This window comes from Paramormyrops kingsleyae, chromosome 1 (genome assembly GCF_048594095.1).
Source record: "Paramormyrops kingsleyae isolate MSU_618 chromosome 1, PKINGS_0.4, whole genome shotgun sequence".
NCBI lineage: Eukaryota > Metazoa > Chordata > Actinopteri > Osteoglossiformes > Mormyridae > Paramormyrops > Paramormyrops kingsleyae.
Window position 1 is genome coordinate 76,263,097 of NC_132797.1, and position 17,325 is coordinate 76,280,421.

Below are 17,325 nucleotides of genomic sequence, written 5' to 3' on the forward strand. Positions count from 1 at the left end.
TCCTGTGTTAAAAATGATTTGGTGAGGAAACCTGCAGAGACGTATTAATTAAAAAAGAATGTAATTAACATTCCATAGTGGCTTAAAAGTTGAATAGTATTACAGCTGCAGCCATCTGACTGATGAAAAGAGCAACATGACAGTAAAATTGAAATTCAAAGAGCGCCACATAATGTACACACAGATCAAAAGAATAAACAGAGGAAAGGAAAAAAACACCACAAAGTTTAATTTCCTCACTGTGGAGAACGAGTACAAAAGCTTTGAGGAAGCAGTCTTGAAAAACAACAGAGTCCTGAGCAATAAGCTGTAATGCTCCCAATTAAGGGGGTCACAGTTAGCTACTGTACTGCGGCATCCTGGAACCGGCTGGGGCGTCACGTGTACCTGTCAGGTTAACGTCGCACCTCTGCGTCGATCCTGATTGAAAGGCATTTAGAAACGGAAATTTAATTTAAATATAAATCTCCCCCCGCCAGCTGCAGCCCGGCCGTTGAGCTCGGTAGTCGGCCATAGCGGTTCAGCCGCCCTGAAATCGCGTAAGGAGACGTCCCTGCAGTGAGCCGGGAAGCCTCAGAGGCGGTAATTATTATTCATTAGTATTCATTAGTTCCAGGTCCTGCCCGGCATGTAGCTCATGTTGAATCAGCTCCAGTGTTAGAATCCTGACGGGGGCTGGATGCTCAGGTCAGGGAGGGGCCATTAATTAGGCCCACTAGTCACAAGTTATTTTCCAGTGTCTATACATGAGGTTAAGAGCACAATGTGGCCACCGGTTTTCCGAATGAGTATGGAAAACATTGCGGAGAAAAAGTTGCCAATTTCTCTCACGGCTGCTGGCCCACAGGGTGGAAAAAAACGTGGCAATAGAAATGCAGACTATTATTTGTGCGACATTTCCTGTACATTTAATTCCACATCCAGGTGACACTGTGGGCCACACGACCATTTTCTGTATCCGCATTTAAATCTAAATCTGTATCTCATTTCTTTTATTGCAGTTTTGTTGCGCTTCAAATAAGCGTTTTGTAATGAAAGCAGATATCTTTGGTCACTTTGGAAAGGCTATATTTCAGTTCGAGGCCCCTTCTAAGAAGCTATGCATGGTACAAAAATAGTTAAAGTCACTGACTGTTCAAAATGTGTTGCAACGATACCAATGAAAGGAAAGCTGAAGTCCGACTGACATGCTGGAGTGTGAAACGTCATAATCACTACTAATGTACGAATGCATTTATGTACTGGTGCACATTTATGAAGTGGGTGGATGTGAAAATAATTTAATAAGGTTTAATAAGGTTTGAAGTAGAAAATAAAGCTAAGATGAGAACTGCAGCTAAACTACACGTCAAAACTATTATCTGTCGCCGGACCAATTATTTCCATCATTTTCAATTGAATCAGTATCATGAGGTAAACTCTTCAAATAAGTAACATTTGCCGAGAGACATTCAAATTACAGGATTGTAACATTCATTTCTCAATGATTGTCTGAAACAGTGTAATGGGACTGGAAATTGCTGTCCATGCCCGTTGCCACAGAAGTTTATTTTATTTTCAAATGAAGGTAATTTTTACAACATATACTGGTGGAAGGAAGAGGAGTTAAGTGGGAGGAGAGGGTGATGACGAGAGACAAAATGTTAGGGGGGGGGGGGAGAGAAGGATTCTGAGATCAGTAAGTACGGCTAATTGTGTAATTTTTAGCAGGAAGTGGAAGACTTCCAGGCATACCAGTGGCGTAGTCAAACAGTAAAGCATAACTGAATTAATTTAATAGGAAAATAATTATGGGCGCTTTGTAGGGGGTTTGGCTGCGATTTATCATGCTGCCACACGGGCAGAGAATGGAATTCGCTAACCTGCTAAGATTTCAGGCAATATATTACACTTTATACTGGTTACTGGTTAAAGGAGCAGTTTTCCCAGATTTAAAGGGAACGGTCCACTGTCAGGTGATTGAAAGCAGCTGGAGAACCAGCCGGTAATGCAGATAGATGAGTGCTTTAGTGTGGTACATGCTCACGTTAAGTGGATGTGCAGTTAAGTCGGACGGCGTGTGGAAAGTCAGCAGGATTTGTTCCTGGAGACATTTGCTCAGTCTTCCCTTCCTCGACCCACTGCACTCTGGCGTGGCCCCCCGTTAGGAGATCCCCAAACTACAAGTGAATTACATGACATACTCCATGTCTCCAGTGTACACATTTTACCTTAGATTTATGACACTACTGTATAGGTGCACTTGACAGCTCTCAGATTGGAGCAAAGACGGGAGAACTTTCTAAGTGAGATGGGTTAGCTTGGTAAATCTATCAAGGGTCCGTCCTGGGAGAGGAGGGAGCTGGGCTTTGAGAAGCCCCGCTGTGCCGCACGCTTCCATGCTGAGCACATCCTCAGCTCCCTGACAGTCGTGCACAGCCTTCACTGTAATAATGAATAAAAGGAAACTCCCTGCAGATTACATATCTTCCATGTTTTGACATTGACCTTAATACATAATTTAACCACAAAGCCTGAAGTGTGTGTAACAAGATGAGAAAAGACCAGAGAAAAACCAGCAAACAGGGCGATGCTCCATCACAGGCCTGATTTGTATCTGCGAGCGGCGGGGGCGGCGGATGCCATCGGCAGGGCTGGGGGTGGGGTGCGATGGAGGGGGGGGCATTTCAGAGCAGCAGAGGGCTGCCTCAGAAGTGAGGCCGGAGCCTCGCAGAAAGCTGGGGGGGTGTGGCGGATAACCGGGGGGATGTGGCGGAAAGCCGGGGGGATGTTTCGGAAGGCTGGGGAGATGTGCCAGAAAGTTGGGGGGATGTGCCGGAAAGCTGGGGGATGTGCCGGAAAGCTGGGGAGATGTGCCAGAAAGTCGGAGGGATGTGGTGGAAAGCCAGGGGGTGTGTCGGAAAGCTGGGGGGATGTGCCGGAAAGCCGGGGGGTTGTGCTGCATCACAGCTACGTCGTTCCCGCCGGATGGCCTTGATGGCACCGGCAGAGATTTTGTTGACTCCCGGGGAAATCTCCGGCCTCTCCAGCTCCGTTTCCCGGGACTCATCGGGCTACAGAAATGCAACGAGAGCCACGGCCGACACCAGCGACGCAGCGCGATGGCCAGCTGGCTGGGGAAGGTGAGCCGGCAAGCTGCAGGTCCACAAAGAGGATGAGGGCTACAGCCGTAACAAACAGAAGGTACAGGGCTCCTTGGGGGTCTGTATGGGACCTGCCATTGCCATCCACCACACAGGAGCATTCTGGGAGTTTGTCTCCTCCAGATGGGGCTTTTAGGCCAACCTTGCTGCACCCTCCCTCTTCCTGTGGCTGGTGAGCGTCCCGTAGATATAAGTATAGATAGAACCTTAATCATGATCAAAAGGGTTTAAAAGTTCCTGTTCCGCCCCCCCATGAAAATTACTTGCCATCTGCACTCAACCCAGTCAGATGACAGTGCGGTGAAGTCATCCGTGCAAACTGCCCTTTTATCCCTGCATATTCGGCGGAAGTGTTTTAGCCCTCTTCCCATGAAAGGTCACTTTCCCAGCAAAGTACTGACTTCAGACAGCAGTAACCTTGAAATCCAATGGCATCTGTCCACAGAATATCACAATAAGCAGCACAATAAGCAGCAGAATTGCAGTAACACGCTCATTTGGTTTAAAATGCTAATAATATTTGAGTGTTATTGAGTGCTATTGGTGTGGACTGCCAATTAATACAGAGATAACACTGCTGCTGATTATACACATTTGCAGCTTCTGACAGCTTGCAGAAAAAAGCAGTTCTGCTTTGATTCAGATGACACTGTATTTCATCGCATTAAACACCATGTCACACTGTAAGGTGCACTGCATGTACTTTGTGGCTGTCTTTGTATGCAAGCTGCACTGAAATGTGCACGATCAACGGCACCACGATTTACACCCCTTGAGTACAGAATCAAAGTATCAAAGTGCTCAAATCATCAACAGAACACAGATGCTGCTCTTACAATGTGATGCGTTTGAACATTTATTGAATGTAAGATCTACAATTCTAGGAATCTGTGAGCCGTCATTAGTAATAATTAGTCATTTTGGAAACTGTAAAATTTGCATCTTGAACCTCAGATTTCCCTAAAAGCCAGACACAGGGTTTAAAAGCGATAACAATGGAAATCCTCACAGGACGAGACCCCCCCAACAGTGGGCAGTGACCTCTCCCAGTGGGCATGACCTACAGATAGGCCCAATCAAAACTTTCAACAAGCATCAGTGAGAAGGACCATTTGAAGATACAGCAATTGGGCTGCATATGAAATAACTGTGTGCAGATACATTAAAGAATCTGTGGGCTGTAAAGCCGACAGGTTAGCAAGCGCATGCACACACACACACACACACACACACACGCATGTAGGGTAAACATATCCTTATGGGGACCGCTCATTCATTTCAATGGGAAAAATGCTAACGCTAACTATGACAACCTTAACCCCTACCCTGCCCTAACCATAACCATAAGTAACCTAACAAAATACAAGAGTTTTTGCAGTTTTAGTTTTTTCATAGCAGTCACCGATTTTTATAAAATAGAGTTTTCCCTTATGGGGACCAGGAAACTGGTCCCCATAAGGGAAAAAAAAATGGATATTTATTCGTTTGTATTCATATCTTTGTGGTGACTCTCAATTCATTTCTATGGGCAAAACCCTAATCCCAACAATGACCTTAAACGCCTACCCAGCTCTAATCTTAACCTTAAATACAAGGCTTGGCATTTAAATTTTTTGACTGCAATCACAATTTTTTATAAAACTGAGTTTCCCCTTGTGGGGCCTGAAAAAATGGTCCCAACAATGTCAAAATAACAGGTTTTTATGACATTGTGGGGGACATTTAGCCCCCCAAAATCCACACATACACACAGCGCAGACACACACACACACTTCTCACCAGCCAGCCCTGCCAGATGTGCCGCTCTAGATGCCCAGCTTGGCAGCCATACAGCTGGATCTGACTTGCCTGCAAGGGGCGCCAGCTGGGCAGCAAGCAGAGGGGCACGGCCCCACGCCGGACTGTCCCTTAGGTGGGCGCGACCCGGCAGCACGGAGCACTGCTGGTGCCAGGACAGCACAGGACTCTGCTGGGGGGGGCGGGCGGATCGCCACAGTGCCAATCTAATCAGCCTGTAAACACACTCATTTGACATCATTAATTGCGAGAAAGATCAGAAGGCTTCACTGAGAGGGGGTTTATCCCTGTCAGAAAATGTTCTCGCAGATCAAAGATTCCAAGCCTAAAATCCTTGATTACGTGACAGAGAGACACATTAGACGGCGCTTTTACTGGAGAGAGTTCAGCTGCGCAGTGGCAGCCAATCAGTGCAGCTCCCAGCAGTGCTCACTGGCAGGAGCTGAAGCTCAGCTGAGCAGTGAGTCACGCCATGGAAGGTGCCCAAGATGCCAGAGATTACAGCTTGCTGGCCTCTTGCTAATAAATCTAAGTGGGCGATATAGATTTACTGAAGCTGCGCTGAGCACAGAGCCAGCATTCTCTGTCTGACTGAATTTAAACTCAGAATTTTAAGGGAAATTGGCTGGCCGAGGGAGGGTCACCAAGAGAAGGCTTTGGGTCAATCTTTTCTTTTGCCATTATTGCAGATTTCCATGAGTCTCAGCTGATAATTTTTTTCATAACTTCCCATTTGTCAGCTAATTTACAACCTGAATATAATACGTTTGCACAGTGCAGCAGGCATTTTCCGCTGCTCCTAACAGCCGCCTGCTCACATACTACAGCACCGTGCTCCTCTTAGCTTTGCTACCTAAAGCCACTGACCAAACTTTATGGCCTCCTTTCTTCTCCAGGTGCGCCGCGCCGTTTCATGTTGTTGGACTCGGACACAGAGCTAGTTTGTGTGAAACTTATTTTGTGGAGCGTAGAACAGTGTGGAACATTATGAAGATTTCACTTTTACTCTTTGATTCCCCACTGACTGTCATCCTTCAGCCTGCCTTTAAAGCCCCACTTTAAAAGCTTAATGGTTGTCATGTCATTCTACCCTTTGGACTCTTACTCAAAGTGTCATTGGCATAATGGTCTTTGCGTCTCCATTCTTTTGATCATCGAGACTGAGAGCGAGTGAGTCTGGTGCAGGCTCCCCGTCGCCACGGCGCCTGACGCAGCCGTTCCGGGGCGAAGCGTTGCGACCGGAAATCTAAAATTCACTTTCAAATCACTGTTGGCGCTTAATGGCCGTGCGGCGGGGAGCGGTGCTCTCATTAAGGTGGTGCGGGCGGAGGGCCGCCTGCATCAGCATCTCCGACGCGGGCGGGCCGCTCATCACAGAACTGAGCCCTGGCTACCAGCAGCTTCCCCTCTGCGTGCACTGCCTGCCTTTCATGTCTCGGCTTAGGCACCTGTGCGCCCCCTGCCCCCCACCTTCCCCGCAGTCGCGTCCAGATGTTTCGGCCCAGCTCAGCCCATGTTCCGTGCCCCCGGTGCCTGAGTGGCAGCGCGAGTCAGGCCCACCGGGACCCATGGTGCAGAGTGTCTATGGTGGTGCTCTCTCCAAATGCGCCAGGATGTGCCGCTGTTTTCCTGGGTTACAGAGACTCACCTGGAGCTAACCTGCGGGTCTCAGGGAAGCCAGGCTTCTCTTAAACGTAGGAGTGGCCTCCTTCCTACACATACTTCAAATGTAACGTGCGCTGGTACATCGTCCAATGAAGTTTACCAAGAAAAAAAAGCTGTTTATATATAGTTGCTGTGTGTGTATATATATATATATATATATACACACACACACACATACACACACACACACACATATATATATATATATAGACAGATATGGATATGGAGTAATGTTTATATATAATATTATAAATGTTTAAACGGATATATAAACGTAACACATATGTACTTGCAACTAGAGATCAGACAAACCTGTAAGCAGCCTGAGGTTCATGATGCACTGATCTGCAGTCAATAAAGCCCAACAGTAATATTAACTATATGTCATTCAATTACTTAACTTTGGCTTGTTGAGAGGTACAAAGGAAGCTTTATCTAAACTTTAGATTCGTTGTCAGTTGATTTATCTGTTTATTTATTCACTGCAAATGCCGTCTGCCCCATTCCACCTGCGAGCGGCATCTCTGATCTGAGCACATGGCCACATGTCTGTGATGTAAAAGCCAGAGAATAAAATATGTCTTTCTCAATAACACGCCCTCTCCGTGTATTGAAAGGAGTGTCAATTTCACTTATGCAGAGTGCAGCACTTGGAAGAGAAAGATTTTTCCCCTATAAAAGCAATGGGTTTCATGTCAGTACAGTAAGTTACCTAACCTGTATGACTGATACATAAAACATTAAAAAAACAGCAGGGGAACACAGGAGAGGGAGTGTTCAAAGTACAACAATAAGTCCAAAAGGATGAAGTAACAGTGAATAAATGCTACAAAAACTCAGGAGCAAACCAAACAAACACTAGGATGACAGAGAGCGCTGACCTTACAGTCACGATGTCCTTCCTCAGATTAAAAAGCATGAATGAACATTGTCATTTATCTGGGAAATCAATATCTGAACATATAATTAGACAACAGAGATGGAAGACAGCGCTTCAGGAAAGGCAGAGAGTGGCACCTGTTGGGGATCCTCTGGCTCTTCAACTCATCCAGGGTGTGACACAAGCCCCCCCCCCCCCCCCCACTCTTTGGACTGTTGTCGGCACAGATGCAAACGCAAGTTCACGAAATCAAAACCTAGTGTCTTAGGAAAAGCTGACAGCACTGCCATATTCCTGCAGTGTTTCCTAGGATTAATTCAGGCATGTAAGAGGACAGTCGAGCCCTGAAACTGTGTATGACACAGTCTGCGGAGGGGTGCTTCCCTTTGTTCAGAGTCCGACACATTTTTCTCCATTAGGGCATTTGACACAAGTCTTGTTCTATGCTACTACTGCTTACAGGAATACATCATCTCTCCGTGAGCTCCAGCCTGGTGCAGTGAAGGGATTAGCAAGATGCCGCACGCTCCCTTTAACCTTCAGGGCTAACCTTCCGGTTAAAGGAAGGCACCACAAGGAACTCAGAGGAGGAGCAGGACATCAAAACAAACGTCCTCTCACTCTGATTTTTTTTCTGCTTCATACTTATTTCATGACGTTCCACGTGATGCTGCCTGGTGCTGTGGATGATTTAAACCAGACTGCTGAGCTCAGTTAACTGCCAATGAAAGTGCCAATCAAACAATAGATAGTCTACCTGCCTGGACCAAATAGTACTGTGTTGGATTACACCATCTGTGATTAGTGATCATGGGTAAATCCCAGCTCTCCTGTCTGTGACTTCCAAATGCTGTCGAAAGCAAAATGAATGCATGTTAATTTTGCAAAAAAAAAAGTGAAAAACCTCAATGCACCCCTAATTTTAAATCATAAGCCACTGGGAATACATGCTCATGGTCGTACACAGCCTCTGGCTTAATCCTCCGCCTCTGCTACCTCCAATCAATGTTTATTAAATGTTCTTAATTTGCCTGTCTGAAGAGGATCAGCTGCCTCCTGTCTACCTGCTTAGAGAGTGACATCATCTTGTCCCTTCTTGGTGAAACTTTTGATGTCATTCACTGCTGATGACATCACCTATTGCCTTTACGAGGGAGCAGATGAGGCCTCATCATGGTTGCGTCACTTGACACTTAAGTCACGTAGCAAAGAGCAATAATTAATATTCTGTGTGTATTTGATGTGGAAGCAATTATGCTTATTTTACTGAATATTTATTAGATGTTAATTATCATGGATCAAATTACAATGCCAGCACAATTAAAAACCAACAGCTATCTTTATTTTAAATGACTACGGAACCATGTAGTACACTTACCAATTAAGAAAACATTTAGCAGTGAAAATGGGACAATTAAAGATTAAGATGCCAAGAGCCTTGGTTTTAAACTACAATTGCCAACAGCAAAACACTTCTGTGATGAACAGGCGTAGCATAGTAATGTAAGACCTAGCAAAGTATTAGAAGCATAGTAATGTAAGGTCTAGCAAGGTAGTAGCAGCATAGTAATGTAAGGCCTAGCAAGGTAGTAGTAGCAGCATAGTAACGTAAAGCCTAGCATGGTAGTAGCAGTATAGTAATGTAAGGCCTAGCAAGGTAGTAGTAGCAACATAGTAATGTAAAGCCTAGCATGGTAGTAGCAGTATAGTAATGTAAGACCTAGCAAAGTAGTAGCAAAATAGTAATGTAAGGCCTTGTCCTATGCAGGGTCATGGAGATCCGGAGCCTATCCCAAAAGCAATTGGTGTAAAGCAGGGAATAACTCAGAAGTATATATTAACCAAATATGCCTATGCATATTACATGGTAAGTTAATGCAGGTATGTCTTCCATATTAATTATAAATAAACATAAAAGCCATTTAGTTATGTGCAACAATAGTATATTTGGTCTTCTGTCGCATGTCCCTTTCCATGTCAAACAATGTCAGGGAAGTGGTCATCAGCAGTCAGACGTAGGACAGGTACACAGTGAAAGGCCTGCCCTGTTTGGGCTCCCACTGCCTGGGCACTTTGCAAAAGGAAGTGTCCAGACAAACAAAAATAGAAACGTATGACCTGAAAATAAACTTTGTAGCCTTCGAGGTCGGAATACCATTAGACATAATAAACCAGTGGAAGACAGTATCAAGATGTCGTCATGTCAACGACACCGACATGTATCTTGGTGCTCATTATTATCCTTGAACAGCACCAATTTACATCTAATGCCATGACTAATTCTGATCCAGTGTTGTCAAGAGGGATAGGTAATACCCTGGAAGAGATGACAGTGTTCCTGTCAAGAGGGGCTAGATGGAGGATTCCTTGGGGCAATGATTTAATGCCCATGTCAGGTATTGCTGTCAGGCTTTTTTAGCCAACCATTACAATTCAGTATACCGTGCAAGGGCCGGGCTCTTTGGCTACTTGAGATTCTTGCCCTGGATAAGAATGAGGCCATTTTTGAAATGGTTAACATTTTGCTCACAGTTAAAGCGTTGACCTTTAATGATGTTTTGATGTTGTTGATAACATCCAGGATGGTTCAGTGAAACTGCTGCTATAAAGGGGGACTAATTTAGCTGGGGTCAGGAAAAAGGTTCCAAACTTCTGCCTGCTTTCCTCTCATCTTTACAGATTTTTAACAGCGTCCTTACGCTGTCTTCACAGCTGTTTTACTGTACATCTTGTTGTTAAACAAAAGCAAACCAAAAATACCCCACTTCTGTAATTAGCGTATTCTCAGACGTCTCAGGATAATTTCATTGTTTCTGTAAAATTTTTAGCTGTCAGAAAAAAGTAGAGCAATCCTCACATGAGTGTAAAGGATATAACTGTAATTCTTAGAATACAAAGCAGAAAACATCATGAGATTTGAGGTGCGTGTGTGTGTGTGTGTGTGTGTGTGTGTTAAGATGATGGGAAATAGCCAAGCAGTGGGGTTGACGTTGCTCCTGAGAGTCTGATCATGAATGGGAAAAGTGGAGGAGAGAGAGAAGGAGAGGGAGAGAGGGAAATGAAGAAAAGAGATTTTGAATTCTGAACAATTTTTCGAACAAGATTCACAGGCCAAATATATATACTTGGAGGTTTAGTCAATGCTTCAGCGTAAAGCGATTCGCAATGAACTTTCTCTTTCTGAGTTCCAGTGGGATATTTTATGGGGGTCATACAGACGTAGTATAATAACACGACCCCTAGATGGACAGCCATCACGTCAATGTCTTTGACCTTCACTGCTGTACCCTGTGCGCACTGCAAGCTGGGCTGTGTGTAGCAGCTGATATAATGTCCTGAGACGTCCCAGCCTTAGCTTAGGATCATGTAGCACGTTTGATGCCAGCACCTCCAGACCTTCAGCTAACATGCTAACATGTCAAACACTGCAGTCAACTGTTCATAGAGAAAAGGTAACGGAGAGGCCACTGCTTTATGAAGATTGCTTTTTCATTTGAGAAGTTGCTGTGATTTTACTGATGGTCAAGTATATTTCATATGCAAATTTCTTTTCCCCATCAAACTGTTTCTTCAATATGGCCTTTGCCTGTTAAATCTTCCAGAGGGAATTGCCAGAACTCCCTCTGGTCTCTACTTAATCAATTGACAACTCCAGAAAAATCACAATGGCTTAAAAACAATGTTGCAAAATGTGTATCAAAGATTCCATCTGGTGTTCTGAGGTCAGTGGTACTTGCTTGCCATGAACAGATCTCAGGTTGTTCAAAAACTTGAACCAGATGGGTTTGCCCTTTGTGTGGCTGGTTGTGTGATTTGACGGATTCTCTGCAGGAATTAGGAAATGGTGTTGGTGGGACCCTGCTGGCACACGGCAGACTCGTAATCATCATGGTACTAGCAGATACACCCACAGCAACAAGGGTGACTCTATGACAATAAGAAAATGACAACTTAGGTCTTAGAAATGCCAGTAACGGCAGTACTAGCTGGCTGATGGCATATAATCAACAATTAACCCATACAAGATGTTATACATATATATTCCAATAAACATATATATTGCAAAATTTGACAAGGCTAACAAACATAGTGTTTTCAGTAATCTGGGACAACGTCCCACCTAACCCAGTACCATTTCTGCTATACAGCATGCCTTCCAAAAAGGCTGTGGTCTTAAGTTATGAAAGCAAACTAAACTGTTTATTATATGTGTGCCCTCAATTTTTCAACATTGGCATCCATTGCAGTTCAAAAAGCGCATCTCGCCGAACCCACATCTGTAGACTTTGCAATGATCTTGTAGGAACTTTCCACTCTACAAAGAGGATTAAAATAGCAAAACACGGCATAGTAATTGCATGTTAAAAAAATCAGATTCGTGCAAAAGCAATGATATAATTTCTCAAACTGCACAGTGGGGTCGGTCCGGATCTGCGACGGCCATTAGCAGACTCTGCCTGGAAAGCATCTTCTCGTTAGTAAGGTTAGCATGCTTTAGTTACGCCAGAGCCTCTTCACCACTTACAGCTTAAAAGATGTGAAAAGCTCTGCCCCCTTAATTAGGGTAAGATTAATGACAACAAGCTGTTTGATTAATCAATTTATGAAACATGTGGTTTGTAATATTTTCCTTTAGTTCATGCAGAAAGCTCAGTACTAAGCCCATATTTGTTTTTAGAATATGAGCCAGTTTAACGGGAATTGAGTGAACCTCTTCCCTCAGAGGTACTTAAATAAAAAAGCAGGTTCAGCATTGCCTTTCTGTAATCAAGCAGAGGAACACTGCACCAGGCAACCTGGCCATTTATCCTTCTCAAAGTCTCAATGACCATTAATTGCACGTGGAATGCATGCAGCACATTTTGGCTTCACTCATATCCTCTCCCCCTCCATATGAAGCGGAGCCTGACGCAGCTGATTACAGAGCGACCGCGCGGTGCTTCAGCTCCAGATCTGTGGTACCACATGGAGACGGCAACCGGAAGCGAATTACGAGCTGGCCATTATAAACGGACATTTTTTTAACCAGAAGTTTCCCTAATATCCCAATTAAACCAGCTTCAGTGAATTTTCTGATTCATCCTGCACGACGTGAGGATTCACTTAAATGGCTAACTACAGACAGACCTAGTCATGCCGTAGACATGAGAAAATGACTTCTGCAGGTTTGGAAGGCAAATCCTGGCCAACAAATGTCTGCTTGCAGAACATCAGCAGGGAAAGGACTCCTTCCAGGGGTGGAGAGGGACTCCTTCCTCCTCATCAAATGGAATTTTGTTTCAATCCCCCAAACATTTCACATAAAGCACAAGGCATTTACATACCATTAAACTGGAATATTGGAACACAGACTGGACAAAAGCAATTAAGGTCTACTTGGATTGTTTTCGAGAAAAAAAGTAAACAAGTAAAAGTTACTATTGTTGTAAACCATTACTTGTGCATGACTTGAAGTGCAGATTCTCAGCACCTGCTGTGCATCAACTGAAATACTTACTGAATACATTTAAAAAGCACTTTGTGGGAAAGTTGTGTTTTTGGAGAAAAGGGCACTTTTCTGAAGTGCAGTCACACGCAGCACATGTCTCTAGCTGGCAGGCGAGTGAGTGTGCTTTTAAAGACACTATGCAACAGCACAGCAGCAACTTTCAGCTGATAATCAATGTGGACTTGAGCTTTCCAAAACACCAGGACAGCATACATGATTAGGATCAGTCAGCGTCTATTTTCACTTATTTAATGAAAGATTAAATTTACTGGCAATAACAATAACCTAAAAGAACACACACCTTAAATAAAAAGCATTTAAGGTGAATATACAAAGCAATCAAAATACCAGGATCACCCGCATTGCCGTCTCATGAAGCCATATTTTTCATTTGGAGTGTTTCCATGTAGATGATGTTGGTTCTGAGCTGTGAGACACACAGGATACTCAGTCGTGTGCTGCCAGATCCTCTCAGAGGCCTCCAGGGACGTAATTATGAATAAATACAGAAAAGGCAGGGGATGCTAATTCATGTGCCATTGTTGAGCCAGTATTGTTTAACATGCATGGAGTGGACCTGCGGCACTGAGTTTCAGGAATACACAAGATCCCAGCACGGTCACCACACAGCACCCACACTGAAGAACATTGTCTACGGAAACACCTGGTCTTCAGGTGGCCCTCGGGATGTGGTTTGCAGCTAGCGTGTGACCCTACATGTAAACAAACAAGTGTTTTCTTTCCAGCTGTTTTCCGGCTTGCGTGGGTCACTCATGACCGCGCTTTTGGGAATGTCATGACCGCGCTTTTGGGAATGTCATGATTAAGACACTAAGTATCTGTCATGCACAAAAAATGATGAACAATGCAATATGATAAACTCCAGCAATGGCCAGAACCAGCATCACAGGCAAGACAAGCATTTTACCTTCTATTTCCAGAAGATACCGGTTTCTTCACACTCCAGATCTAAAGACAGCAAGCAGTTCCTAAAATATGACCTCATAGACCACGGTCATCATGCGGAAGCTTGTATGTGATAAAGAAAGACTGCAAGCAAATGATGGAAAAATGCAAATTCAGCTACGACTACAGACGTGGACAAATTTGCTAGTGCCCTTCCACAAAATACAAAAAAACACAACTATCTCTGAAATAACTTGAAACTGACAAAAGTTTAAAGGCGTCACTTATTGTTTATTCCATATTTAGCACAACTCAGACTTTGCTTTTGATTATTGATTCAGTCGAATATTTTATATAATTAAACAAATGAAAATGGCACGGACAAAAAAGATGGTACCCTTAATTTAATATTTTGTGGAACCACCTTTTGCGGCAATTGCTGCCAACAGTGGGAGGTGGGCTACAGTCCCATGAACCTTATACTTTTTAATAATATTGCCAGCTGTAGTCACAGGAACATGAAGCTGCTGGGAGATGGTCTTATAGCCTTTAACATGGTTATCCATAATCTTCTTTCTGAGCTTCTCAGATAGTTCTCTCCTTTGCTTTCTCTGGTCCATGTTCAGTGTGGTGCACAGAATGATACCAAACACAGTAGCATGTTCTTTCCCTTTAAATAGGCTGAATGGCTGATGAAAAGCTTGAAGACACCTGTAATACTAATTAGGTGTCAGGTGTATATCAGATAGCCCTGTCAAGTGTATATCAGATAGCCCTGTCAGATGTATAGCAGATAGCCCTGTCAAGTGTATATCAGATAGCCCTATCAGGTGTATAGCAGATAGCCCTGTCAGGTGTATGTGTATATCAGATAGCCCTGTCAGGTGTATGTGTATATCAGATAGCCCTGTCAGGTGTATGTGTATATCAGATAGCCCTGCCAGGTGTATGTGTGTATCAGATAGCACTGTCAGATGTATATCTGATAGCCCTGTCAGATGTATATCTGATAGCCCTATCAGATGTACGTCAGATAGCCCTATCAGATATACGTCAGATAGCCCTGTCAGGTGTACATCAGATAGCCCTGTCAGATGTATATATAAATTAATTCTCACTATAACCAAATCATAGCCACATCAGCTTTAGAGCATAATCTTATTAGAGAAATATGACTCTTTCATGGCTCTGAAAGGGCCCAGAGTTACTTCAGTCAATAGTCCAATTACTAATATAGTATTGTGAACTTTGGTGCTTAAATTTGGGGCATAAATTAGGTAGGAGGTGACTGTTAAAGACCATGCATGTAATAATATCAAATACTGAAGAACTATGACCATGACTTTGACACAGAGTTTGAAAACATGGGTGGATACATTATTATATGACACATCAAACATATTTCTTGTGCTTACTAAGATATCATGCTATGTGACCTAGAAGACAAATGGCAAAGAGATGACACTACCTTAACTCACAAGTTAAGCGAAAGTTCTAAGCTCTTTTTGCACTGAACACTTTCAGGATCTCAAGCATAAAACTAATGAGCCTGATTGGCAACTCATGGCATTCCTAAAAAGTTTCTCTGAATGAAGTAAGAGAAAAGCAGCTTTGAATTCAAGAGAGTACAGGAGCTTACAGTAGGTAGCTTTGTAGTGTATTAAGTCTGCCGGAGTCCTACTCTCTTCCTTCCTTACAGTAGTAGCGCAAAGGGTTGATTGATCAATTTGTTTAATTGAATGTAAATAATGAATTCCCAGGGAAAAAATTTAGCCCAGTTGGTAATTGCCAAAGATCACACATTACAATTTAAAACTTCAAACTGCAAGTGTGAAGCATAAGAGCTGTAATGATGACTTCGAAGAAAAGGAAAGAAAGAGAGCAGGAAGAGGGGCAAAAACCTGAACTAATGAGGTACAAAGACCTAACGAGTTTGGCGAAGAAAATCAAGTGTTTCCAAAGTCATCTTTAAAGTTGGCGAGATGAAACCGCGGTACGGCAGTTGTTTCTGACAGCTGAAGACGACGCGAGCCGCAGCTCTGAGAGAGCAGTAATTCCCTATTCCTTCTTTATTTTCTGCACTCCCCCTCTGCTGGGATGCTCCATTTCCCTCTTCTCCACTCCCAACATTGATTCTTGATTTAGACTTTTATTGAATAATTAATACGCTGCTCCTTGTGATTGATGATTTGCATGGTTTGAATAGTAGCTTCTCAATCAAACGGCGCTTGTTCTAATGTAATCATATTGAAAACATGTCAGAAAATGTTTACCCACTTTAAGCCTGACGCTGACTTCTGCAGCTATACCATAGCCGTACGATAGCTCTTCGGTGGGGAAGATGCGCGCGGAACAAGCTGCACCGCTGGCTAGACAGGTCCTCAGCACTGAAAGTGAATAACCAACAACGTCACGGGAAGCCACCCGCCCTTAATGTACTGCCTCTAACGGCCACTACAGAAATGGCCAGGGACACAAGATATGACAGGTATATTAAGATATCTTACAATAAAGGTTGTCACATTGATAGATGTCCAAAAATAAATGAATATTTTACTCTAATTTGACAGGAATTGAAGTGGAGCCAAAAATTACAGAGGAACCTTATACATATCTTAGCCCAGACCCATGAATATATCAGAGTACTGTTTATGCAAATGGTGTGGAGGTCATGGAATCGATATGAGCTCACTAAGATGGTAATGTTACCCTCTGGAGTTACGGCAGGAGGGACCAAGGTTTCCTGAGCCCGGCCGTGTCCTTTCATCTATGCTGTCCGACCCTTTTGTCTGATGGCAGTGCAGTGCAGTGCAGTGCAGTGCAGGCTGCGCAGACGCATACTGGTGCCCCAGTCCATTCTGGTTACCTCTGACTTCACGGCTCAGGCACATATGCAGTTCAGTCCAAAGCTGCTGCCCTGCAGTCGCGAGCCAGAGCTGCATGACACCTGCTCCGAGCCGGAAGAGAGGGCCAGTGACTTCTAGCTGATCAATTTGAAACCCTCTGTCAGGGACCTCTCCGGGGTTACGTGTCGCCAGCTGCTCGTTCTTAAAGATGCACTAATTCACCAAGTGCCAAAAACAATGTCACATCACTCATGACGTGACAGATGGCAAGGAGTTAAAAAAAAGTATCCGGAAATCTCTCACTAATGGCTCCCATTGTATCCCAGGACATGTGAGTGTTGTAAAAGGAAAATGGAACATTAAATACAAGCAGAAATAGTGAATAATAAAAAAAAAAAACATTGCGGTAAAGTTTGGATTTTAGCAGAAAAATGCTTATTCAGTGCAGAGGATGTGGACTAATGTTTTATTATGTATAAGCAGCATAACTCAGAGGCGAAGTACCATGCTACCCTTAAACATACTAAGCATTAATAGTAGCATGTCCAGGGTGGGATGCTGGTACAGTGGTTACCTCACACCTCTGGGACCTGGGTTCGA

The 17,325-nt window shown here is 43.7% G+C and overlaps 1 protein-coding gene across 4 annotated transcripts in view; it reads left to right on the top strand.

Annotated features, from left to right (window-relative positions):
- Positions 1-17,325, top strand: part of LOC111838235 (SH2 domain-containing protein 1A-like) — a 33,194-nt gene that overhangs the window by 14,204 nt on the left and 1,665 nt on the right. The window lies entirely within an intron of this gene.